This window comes from Phyllostomus discolor, chromosome X (genome assembly GCF_004126475.2).
Source record: "Phyllostomus discolor isolate MPI-MPIP mPhyDis1 chromosome X, mPhyDis1.pri.v3, whole genome shotgun sequence".
NCBI lineage: Eukaryota > Metazoa > Chordata > Mammalia > Chiroptera > Phyllostomidae > Phyllostomus > Phyllostomus discolor.
In genome coordinates this window covers 33,507,323-33,516,960 of record NC_050198.1, presented here as the reverse complement: position 1 = coordinate 33,516,960, position 9,638 = coordinate 33,507,323, and the positions used below count along the sequence as shown (strand labels likewise).

At 37.5% G+C, this 9,638-nt stretch overlaps 1 pseudogene; it reads left to right on the top strand.

Moving 5' to 3' along the window:
* The first annotated feature begins 5,869 nt into the window (after positions 1 to 5,869).
* Positions 5,870 to 6,417, top strand: LOC114505357 (annotated as a pseudogene).
* Positions 6,418 to 9,638: the final 3,221 nt, after the last annotated feature.

The window sequence follows — 9,638 nt, the reverse complement described above, 5'->3', positions numbered from 1 at the left end:
TGGCACAGGAAAATCAACATAATATTCCAAGCAGAGGGATAAGTATTAGCAAAAGCATGGAACAAATGGAAGGCACATGCTTTGGGGAAATGAAAGTTATTAAAGATGATTAGAATACCGCCAGAGAGGTGGGGCAGGAAGAGAGATTAATTGGCAGGGATTGGATCATGAAATGTCTAGTGTCCCCACTGAAGATTTAGAGAGCTTGGAACACTATTAAAACATTTGTAAAAAAATTTTATTATTGTTCAATTACTATCAAAATATTTTAATCAAGAGAGGAATGGTATCTGATTTGTACCTAAAGAAGTTTGCCCTGGCAGTAGTGTGGAGGCTGAATTTGATAACATTGATTTCAATACAAGTGCTAATAATAATTTTTAGGATCCATAAAATACACTTGTAAAAGTAAATATCAATATAATTAATAAAATTGTACAAAGGGCCAATATGGGTCCTTCATAAGCCCATGATTAAACTCATGGTTAATGGATTAATTTTATACCAACTTGATTAGGCCACAGGGTGCTCAGACATTTGGTCAAACATTATTCTGGGTGTATTTGAAGTAATAAACTACATAAAGCAGATTGCCCTCCCTAATGTGAGTGGGCCTCATCCAATCCATTGAAGGACTGATTTTGACCTTTCCATGAATGAGAGGAAACTCTTCTTGCCTGACTTTTGAGCAGGAACATAAATCTTTTCCTGCCTTTGGATTCATATTGAAAAATAAACACTTTTTAGGTCATGATTCTAGTAGCTCTCAGTCTAAAAATTACACTTTTGGGTCTCCTGGTTCTCAGGCTCTAGGACTAGGATTGTAACTATGTACATCAGTTCTCCTAAGACTCCAACTTGCCAACTGCAGATCTTGGGACTTAGCAACCTCTGTAATCATATGAGTCAGTTCCTTATAATAAATTTTATTATATAAAAATACAGTACATATAATATTATAGAATATATTATATATATGTGTATATATATATATCCTGTTGATTCTGTTTCTCTGGAGAATCATAATTAATACAGACATACAGACTTTGGTACCTAGAAGTAGGATGCTAATGTAACAAATGGTCTAAAAATGTGGAATTGGCTTTGGATTAGATAATGGGTAGAGACCAAAAAAATTTTAAGGTGTATTCTAGAAATACAAATGTTAAAGGTGATTTTGGTGAAATCTCACACAAAAATGAAGAATAGATTATTGGAAACTGGTGGGAAGACAATCTTTGTTATAAAGAGGCAATGAATTTTGTTGAATTGCATGTTAGCATTTTGTTAAAGGTAGAAATTGAGGGTGTTGACATTGGACATTTAGCAGAGAAAATTTCTAAGTGAAGTATTGAAGATGCAGCTTGGGTCCTCCTTACCTTTTACAGTAAAATGTGAGAGGAGAGAGATGGATTTAAGAAGGATTTATTAGGCAGAAAAGAACTGGAACTTGGTAATTGGGAAAATTCTCAGCCTATCCATATTGAAAAAACAAAACAAAACAAAACAAAACCCAACAAACCCCAAAATGAGAAAGCTTGTTCTGAAAAGAACACTAAGGTCATGGCTGGACAAACATTTGATAAGGAGATCTTGGGTGTGACTCATAAGCTTGATCAGCTATCTTAGCAGAAGCTAGGAATAGAGATGGGCTTATACCAACAGAAGCACTGACAGATGGGATTAGAAGACAAAAAAATGAGACAAAATCAAGGAAGGCCATCAGACTTCTTATATTGCACTGGGGCAAACCATAGAGCTCTTCAGCTATGAACATGTGCTGTTCTTCAAATAAAGGAGAAGGACCCTGATGGCAATTCAGAAATCATCAGGGCTGTCTCCTCAGTTTCAGAATGAGGCTGTCTTTTCAGTTTCAACAAGCCACATGACCCTTGACTAGAGCTGTGGGGACAGAGCTGCCTGGAGTCTTGGGGTGGCGATTGCCACCTTTGTGGGCCCAGAAAGTGGGCATCAAGCCAAAGTGGGCATCAAGCCAAAGAGAATTAAACCCTAATTCCCCCCTAGAGACTTAATATGTAATGGAATTTGTCCTGCAAGGTCTTGGACTTGCTTGCGGCTTTTCACTCCTTCCTTCTTTCCTGTTTCTCCATTTTGGAATGAGAATGGCTATCCCATCCTTTCCCAACATTGTGTTTTGGGAGCACATAACTTGTCTGGTTTCACAGGGTCACAGGTAGAGAGGAATTTTTCCTCAGAATGCATTATAGCTTTGAGTCTCACCCATACCTGATTTAGATTGTATTTAGATGAGACTTTGGACTTTAGACTTTATGGTGATGCTGGAATAAATTAAGACTTTTCAGGCTGTTGGGATGAAATGAATGTATTTTGTATGCAATAGTGACTTGAATTTTTGTAGGCTAGGGGCAGAATGCTATGGACTGAATTTCATGCCCCACCCCCAATTCATATGTGGAAACCCTAATTCCCCCTGTGACTGTATTGTAGATAGGATCTTTAAGGAGGTGATTAAGCCTAAATGAGGTCATAAGGGTGGAGTCATGACTATGTGAGGACACAGTGAGAAAGCAACTGTCTGCAAATCAGGAGGGGAGCTCTCACCATAAACTTAACTCTGCCAGAACTTAGATCTTTGACTTTCCAGCCAGTGTCTAGAATTGTGAGAGAATAAATTTCCATTGATCAAGCCACCTGGTTTATGATATTTTGTTATGGTAGACTGAGCAGACTAAGACACCCATAGACCCTGATTGCTTCATTCAGGGTCTATGGGTGTCTATGGGTCTAGTGTCCCCCATATGTTTATTTATTCTTTATATTGACTCCTGTGTGAATTATTTTCATGTTCCTGATTGCTTCATTGGGTTCAAGTCCTACCTTTGCCACTTACTGAGTTTGGTGAACTTTGATAATTGACTTGTCTTTCCTATGCCTTAATAATCACCTCTAACATATAGTTCCATGTTTCTTCAGTTTTCATTTCATTTTATTTTATTCTTTATTTAATCTTTGTTTAGGTTTGTATAAAACCGTTTATTTAGGCTTAGTTTCACAGTAGAGTGTAGGACTGAGAATCCATTGGAAGTTAAAATTCTGGTTACTTCTACCCATCAGAATGTTATTAGACAGCCAAAGGTAGAGACAGTGTTACTTTTTAAACAACTTTAAAAAAATTTAAACTGTTGCTTAAGCACAGCTGTCTCCACTTTCCCCCCATGACCCTCCCCCTCTCCACTTACCCCTTCCTCCCACCTTCAGTCCTACCCACCTCTGGCTTTGTCTGTGGGTCCTTTATGCTATTGTATTTTTTCCATTACCATTTATCCCCCTTATACCCTCTTCCACCTCATCCACATCCTGCCCCCTGCAATCACCACTCTATTGTCCATGCCCATGAGTCCTTTTTCCTTTCTGCTCAATCCCTCCACCCCCTGACCTTCCCCACAACTAGCTGTCATTTGCTCTCCATCTATGAATCTGTCTCTGTTTTGTTTGTTAGTTCAGTTTGTTCATTAGATTCCACATATGAATGAAATCATATGATATTTGTGTTTTTCTGACTGGCTTATTTTGCACTAATTCGAAAGAACATCAGCATCGCTAAGTTCATTGCAGCATTATTTATAATCACCAAGGTATGAAAGCAGCCCAAGTATCCATCAATAGTTGAGTGGATAATGAGTAGATAAAACAATTATGGGACTTTTATACATTGGAATTCTACTTGTCTGTAAAAAAGAAGAAAATTTTTTTTCAACAGTATGGATGGACCTGGAGAACAGAGTTTTCATTTTAAATCTACATAGATTTTACCCTATTGTTGAGTTTCAGATGTTTTCTGTAGTCTTATTATTATAAAAATATTGCCCTGGCTGGTGTAGCTCAGTGGATTGAGCACTGGCCTGCAAACCAAAGGGTCACTGGTTCGATTCCCAGTCAGGACACATGCCTGGGTTGCAGGTCAGGCCCCCAGTAGGGGCTTTACAAGAGGCAACCACACAGTGATGTTTCTCTCCCTCTCTTACTCCCTCCCTTCTCCCCTCTAAAAATAAATAAATAAAATCTTTAAAAAGCATATTCATACATATAGTTTTTTTCCTATTGAATTTTATTCTTAGGATTGACTCAGGAGTCAGATTACCAACTCAGAGAATATAAGTATTTTTATTGCTGCTGATTCATTTTGCAACATTGCTTTCCAAAAAGACCAAACCATCATGGACTCATTTCATAGGTGTCAAATGCTTCCTATTTATTATTTCACTTACATTTTCTTTGCTATTGGTGACCTTGAAATTCTAGTCTAGTGTCCCCCATATGTTTATTTATTCTTTATATTGCCTCCTGTGTGAATTATTTTCATGTTCTTTGTCTATTTAACTAGTGTATTCTTGTTATCTCTATACATGAAAGTATTAATCTTTTTCTATCATATTCCATGTACATATTTCCTTAAGTATTTATTCCTTTTTCATTTTTTCCTATCTCTACAGAAGTTTTTAAATGTGTAGTAAATCTTATTTATTTATATATTAATTATTGTTCAAGTACAGTTGTCTCCATTTTCATCCCACCTCAGCTCCCTGTCCCACGTATCCCTGTCTCACATCCTTGAACCTACCCCCTTTGGTTTTGTCCATGTGTCCTTTATACACATTCCTTAAATATATAGTAAATTTTATTGAGCTCTATCTTTGTAATTTTTAAAAACTAAAAGAAAAAGTCAAGTCAAACTCTGGTAAACACAAACTGAATAAAAGGAAGTTAAACTTATCCCTAAGAACATTCAAAAGAAATTCTAATCCTTTTTCAAAGTTTCTTATGATTGAGTTTTTATAGTTTACTCTTTAATTTATCTTGTGTTTGTTTTTGTGTATATTACAAGGTGTGAATCTAAATTTTCCTTTCTTGATTATTAAGTAACTATTCTAATACCAATAATTAAATATTTTTTTTACACTCCCATTGTGATGATTATCAGTAACCCATCATCCTTGAGAAATCAGCTTCAGATCTCCAAGTTGGTTTTCTATCAATAAAAGGGATGCCTCTCACACAAGAGTGCTATGCTAATAAGTAAATATCTGCCTATAATATAAAAAGATACAATGTAGTATCTAAAAATATCCTGTTTACAGTGAAATTCCATTAGAACACAGAGTATTAGGACCCACATTCAGATATAGCATTTGACAAGTAATAATACATGGCATGGGCACACAGCCTTAGAGTTTATAAAGCACTTTCACTCCAATTATTTCATTGATCTTTACAACAAATCTATGAGATAGAGGGCATTCACTTCTGTACTGGTCAGAATCTTATAGGTTATGCTGAGGTAACAAAGAACCCCAGAATTTCAGTGGCTTAAACCAATAAAAAGATATATCCTTATTCTACATGTTTATTACTGGTAAGTGGAGGAGTCTGTTCATGTTATGTTCACATAGAAACCAAGGCCAATGGAAGTGCTACTAATTGGAACGTTGTCCAGGAGTAGGGGAAAGAGAAAGCAAAGAATCAATTGTGATCTCTTACATGCTTCTACCCCAAAGTGATACATATCACTTCTACTCATATATCATTCGTCAGGATGAATCAAAGGCCACAGTTAACTTCAAAGGGGCAAATATGTCTAATATCCCTATATCACTGAAAGTAGAAAGGAAGTGAATAGTAATGAATAGTAGTAATTTATAGTAAAGCCTCATTTTACATGGAGAACTCCAAGAGTCAGAGGAATGGCATGTTGAGGGAACCTATTTAGAATTTCAGACTGAGCTTGCAATAAATGATTTTTAGCTGTTGTTACTAAGAAAAAGCATGCTTTCAGTTGAAAAAAAAGGTTTTCAGATTGAGGATATGAAAACTTGGGGCTTGGGTTTTCACAGCTAATGGGAAAGGGCAAGGATGGTGGAGGCTTTCTGTGCTACCTGGAAGCTGACAGACAGTCAGAACTTTGATGAGTACACAAAAGCTCTAGGTGTGGGCTTTGCCAGTAGGCAGGTGGGTAATGTAACTAAACCAACAGTGATTGTCAGTCAGGAGGGGAAAAAAGTGGTGACCAGGACTCAAAGCACATTCAAGAACAGAGAAATTAGTTTCTATCTGGGAGAAGAGTATGATGAAACCACTATAGATGACAGAAACTGTAAGTCTGTTGTTAGCCTGGATGGATATAAACTTCTTCACATACAGAAATGAGATGGCAAGAAACAAATTTTGTAAGAGAAATTAAGGATGGCAAAATGTTTATGACTTTTATTTTTGGTAATATAGTTGTTGTTTGCCACTATGAGAAGGCATAGAAAATTTCTTGATCTGGGTCTGGAGAAGCTCTACAATTTTTCTGTTACTCAAGTCTCAGCACTATCCTGATACTACAACATGGATGATCACTAGTTAGAAGGTTATCCTTGGTGTGGAGGTAGAAAATGGTGGTTAAAAAACTTGTTTTAAAAACATGTTAATTAAAGCCACTAGCCCAATTTTGATCTGCAAATTTATCATGCTTTATAGTTTGTATTAAGATTTTAAGCTCTGCCTGGTGTGGCTCAGTGGATTGACCCTTTGGCAAACCAAAGGGTCACCAGTTTGATTCCCAGTCGGGGCACATGCCTGGGATGCGGGCCAGATCCCCAGTAGGGGGTGTGTAAGAGGCAACCACACAGTGATGTTTCTCTCCCTCCCTTCTCCTTTCTAAAAATAAATAAGTAAAATCTTTTAAAAAAGATTTTAAGCCACATTTTTAATATAAACACCTGAATACATGTTATAATTTCCATTGGATTATAAACTAAATTGGAGTAAAAATCTAATAATACAAAAAAAAAAAACCTCAGGCTTTGGATTCAGGCAATACTGGTTCAAACCACAAATTGTGTCTCATACTAATAGAGTATTTCAAGAATGTGAGATCACATCTCTGAGCCTCCATTTCCTCATCTACAAATGAAGGTAAAGAATTAAATAAAACTTGGAAGTTCCAGCCAAGATGGAGGCATTAGGTAGAAACACTGTGCTTCCTTGCACAACTAAAAGAAGGATAACAACCAATTTAAAAATAATAAACACCCAGAAGTGCCAGAAAATCAAAGTGCATGCAACTCTGACAATCAAGGAGTTAAGGAAACATTCACTCAGACTGGTAAGAGGGGCAGAGATAGATGGACAGCCCAGTGGAGAGGATGCTCAGCAAAGCAGCAGACCAAGCAGGCAAGGCAGAGCTGGCTGAATGGGAAACTAAAGACTCAAAGCTAGCTGTAAACAACTGAGGGGGTTGCCATGGCAGGAGAAGCTCCCAGTCTCACAGAAGAGTTCATTGGAAAGTGGGACTAGAACAGAGTAAGAGGGAGGCATTGTTCCCTTTCTGACCCCTCCCTCACAGATAGCACCACAATGCAGTGAAATGGGTTGCTGCATCCTGGCGAATACCTAAAGCTCCACCCCCTTACAACATAACAGGTGTGCCAAGACAAAGAAATATGGAACAACAGATCAGAACTTCAGAAAAAGAGCTAAACAGCAAAGAGTTAGACAACCTGTCTGGTGCAGAGTTCAAAACACTGGTGATCAGGATGCTCATAGAACTAATTAGCTTGGTCACAAAATGAAGGGCAAAATGGAGGCTACACAAAGTGAAATAAAGCAAAATATACAGGGAACCAACAGTGAAGGGAAGGGAACCAGGAATCAAATCAATGATTTGGAACAAAAGGAAGAAATAAATATCCGACCAGAACAGAATGAAGAAATAAGAATTCAAACAAATAATGAAGAAAGACTTTGGAACCTCTGGGACAACTTGAAACATTCCAACATATGAATTATAGTGGTGCTAGAAAGAGAAGAATAACTGCAAGAAATTGAAAGCTTATTTGAAAAAAAATAATGAAGGAAAACTTCCCCAATCTGGCAAAGGAAGTAGACTTTCAGGAAGTCCAGGATGCCCAGAAAATCCCAAAGAAATTGGACCCAGGGAGGAACACACCAAGACACATCATCATTAAGTTACCCAAAATTAAAGATAAAGAGACAATCTTAAAAGCAGCAAGAGAAAAGAAGGCAGTTACCTACAAAGGAGTGCCCATAAGGCGATCAGCTGATTTTTCTAAAGAAAGCTTGCAGGCAAGAAAGGTCTGGAAAGAAGCATTTGAAGTCTTGAAAGGCAAGGACCTACATCTAAGATTACTCTCTCCATCAAAGCTATCATTTAGAATGGAAGGGCAGATAAAGTGCTTCCCAGATAAGGACAAGTTAAAAGAGTTAATCATCACCAAGCAATTACTACATGAAATGTTAAAGGGACTTATCTAAAAAATAGAAGAAGATCAAAAGCTATGAGCTGTAAAATGACAACAAACTCACAACATCAACTGAACCTAAAAAAAACAAAAACAGAAGCTGAGCAAACAATTAGAACAAGAACAGAATCAGAGAAATGGAGATCACATAGAGGGTTTTCAGTGGGGAGGGGAAGGGGAAGAATGGAGAGGGGGAAGGTGCAGGGAATAAGAAGCATAAATGGTAGCTACAAAACAGACAGGGGGAGCTTAAGAATAGTAAAGGAAACAGAGGACAAAGAACTTATATGTACAATCCATGGACATGAAGTAAGGGTGGGGGGAAGGCTGGTGGGCTGGAGGGTGTAGGGTGGAAAGGGGATAAAGGGGAGAAAAAACTTGGGAAAACTGTAATAGCATAATCAATAAAATATACTTAAAAAGAATTAAAGAAAACTTGCAAGATGATTGATGATTAGAGCTAATGTGGATAAAGTGCCTGGGCCCAAACTTAGTTATTCTTACTCCAAAAATATCCTTCTTTCCTCTGCTAGGTGTGCCAAAATGTAGAAATCCTGTGGAGTATCTCAGTCCTATTATTCTCTGGATTTGTACTTCCCATTGTGACATGTGAATCTGTATGAAGTTAGAAGGAAAAAAGAAACTTGAGACAGGGAGGAAGATCATTTTTACCATAAGTTCAGAAATGCTTTCTCTCTTTTGCAATGTCCTCTCCCATCTCTTTTGTCCAGTCAACCCCTTCTTGTCCTTCAAGACTTAGAACAATCCAATGTTATTTTCCTGGGAATTGTTCCCAAACTCCCTTATGCTGAATTCAGTGCCCCTTCTCTGAAAATCCCTCCCAAATATTTTGTGCTTAGGTCTATCTCATTATTCAGCATAATCCCTTATAAGCATTTGGCATATAGCAAGTGCTTAATGAATGTCTATCCAAGGAATAAAGGAAATCATTACATGGCACATAAGTACCTTGTTGACTTTTCTGTCTAGCTTCATTTCTCCCTATCCATCTCCTTACCCTGCTTAATTTACTCCCTCCAGTACCTCAAACCATACACTTGCTACTCCAAAAATACTATGCTGTTTGTGGACCTGAGAATCCTCAGAATCTCCAGGCATCCATCTTTGCACATGCTGCTTCCTCTGTATGGCATGCTCTCTCACCAACTTTCAAACACTTAGTCATCTTTTAGCAGAGGCTGTGAATCTGGTAGTTTAGAGCATAGGCTCTGAAGCCAGGCTCCCTGAGTTTAAATTCTAGCTCTGGTTATTAGCTGTGTGACATAAAAAAAAAATATCTAACTTCTCTGGGATTGTGTTCCCCATCTATAATATAAGGCTAATAAAAGTACC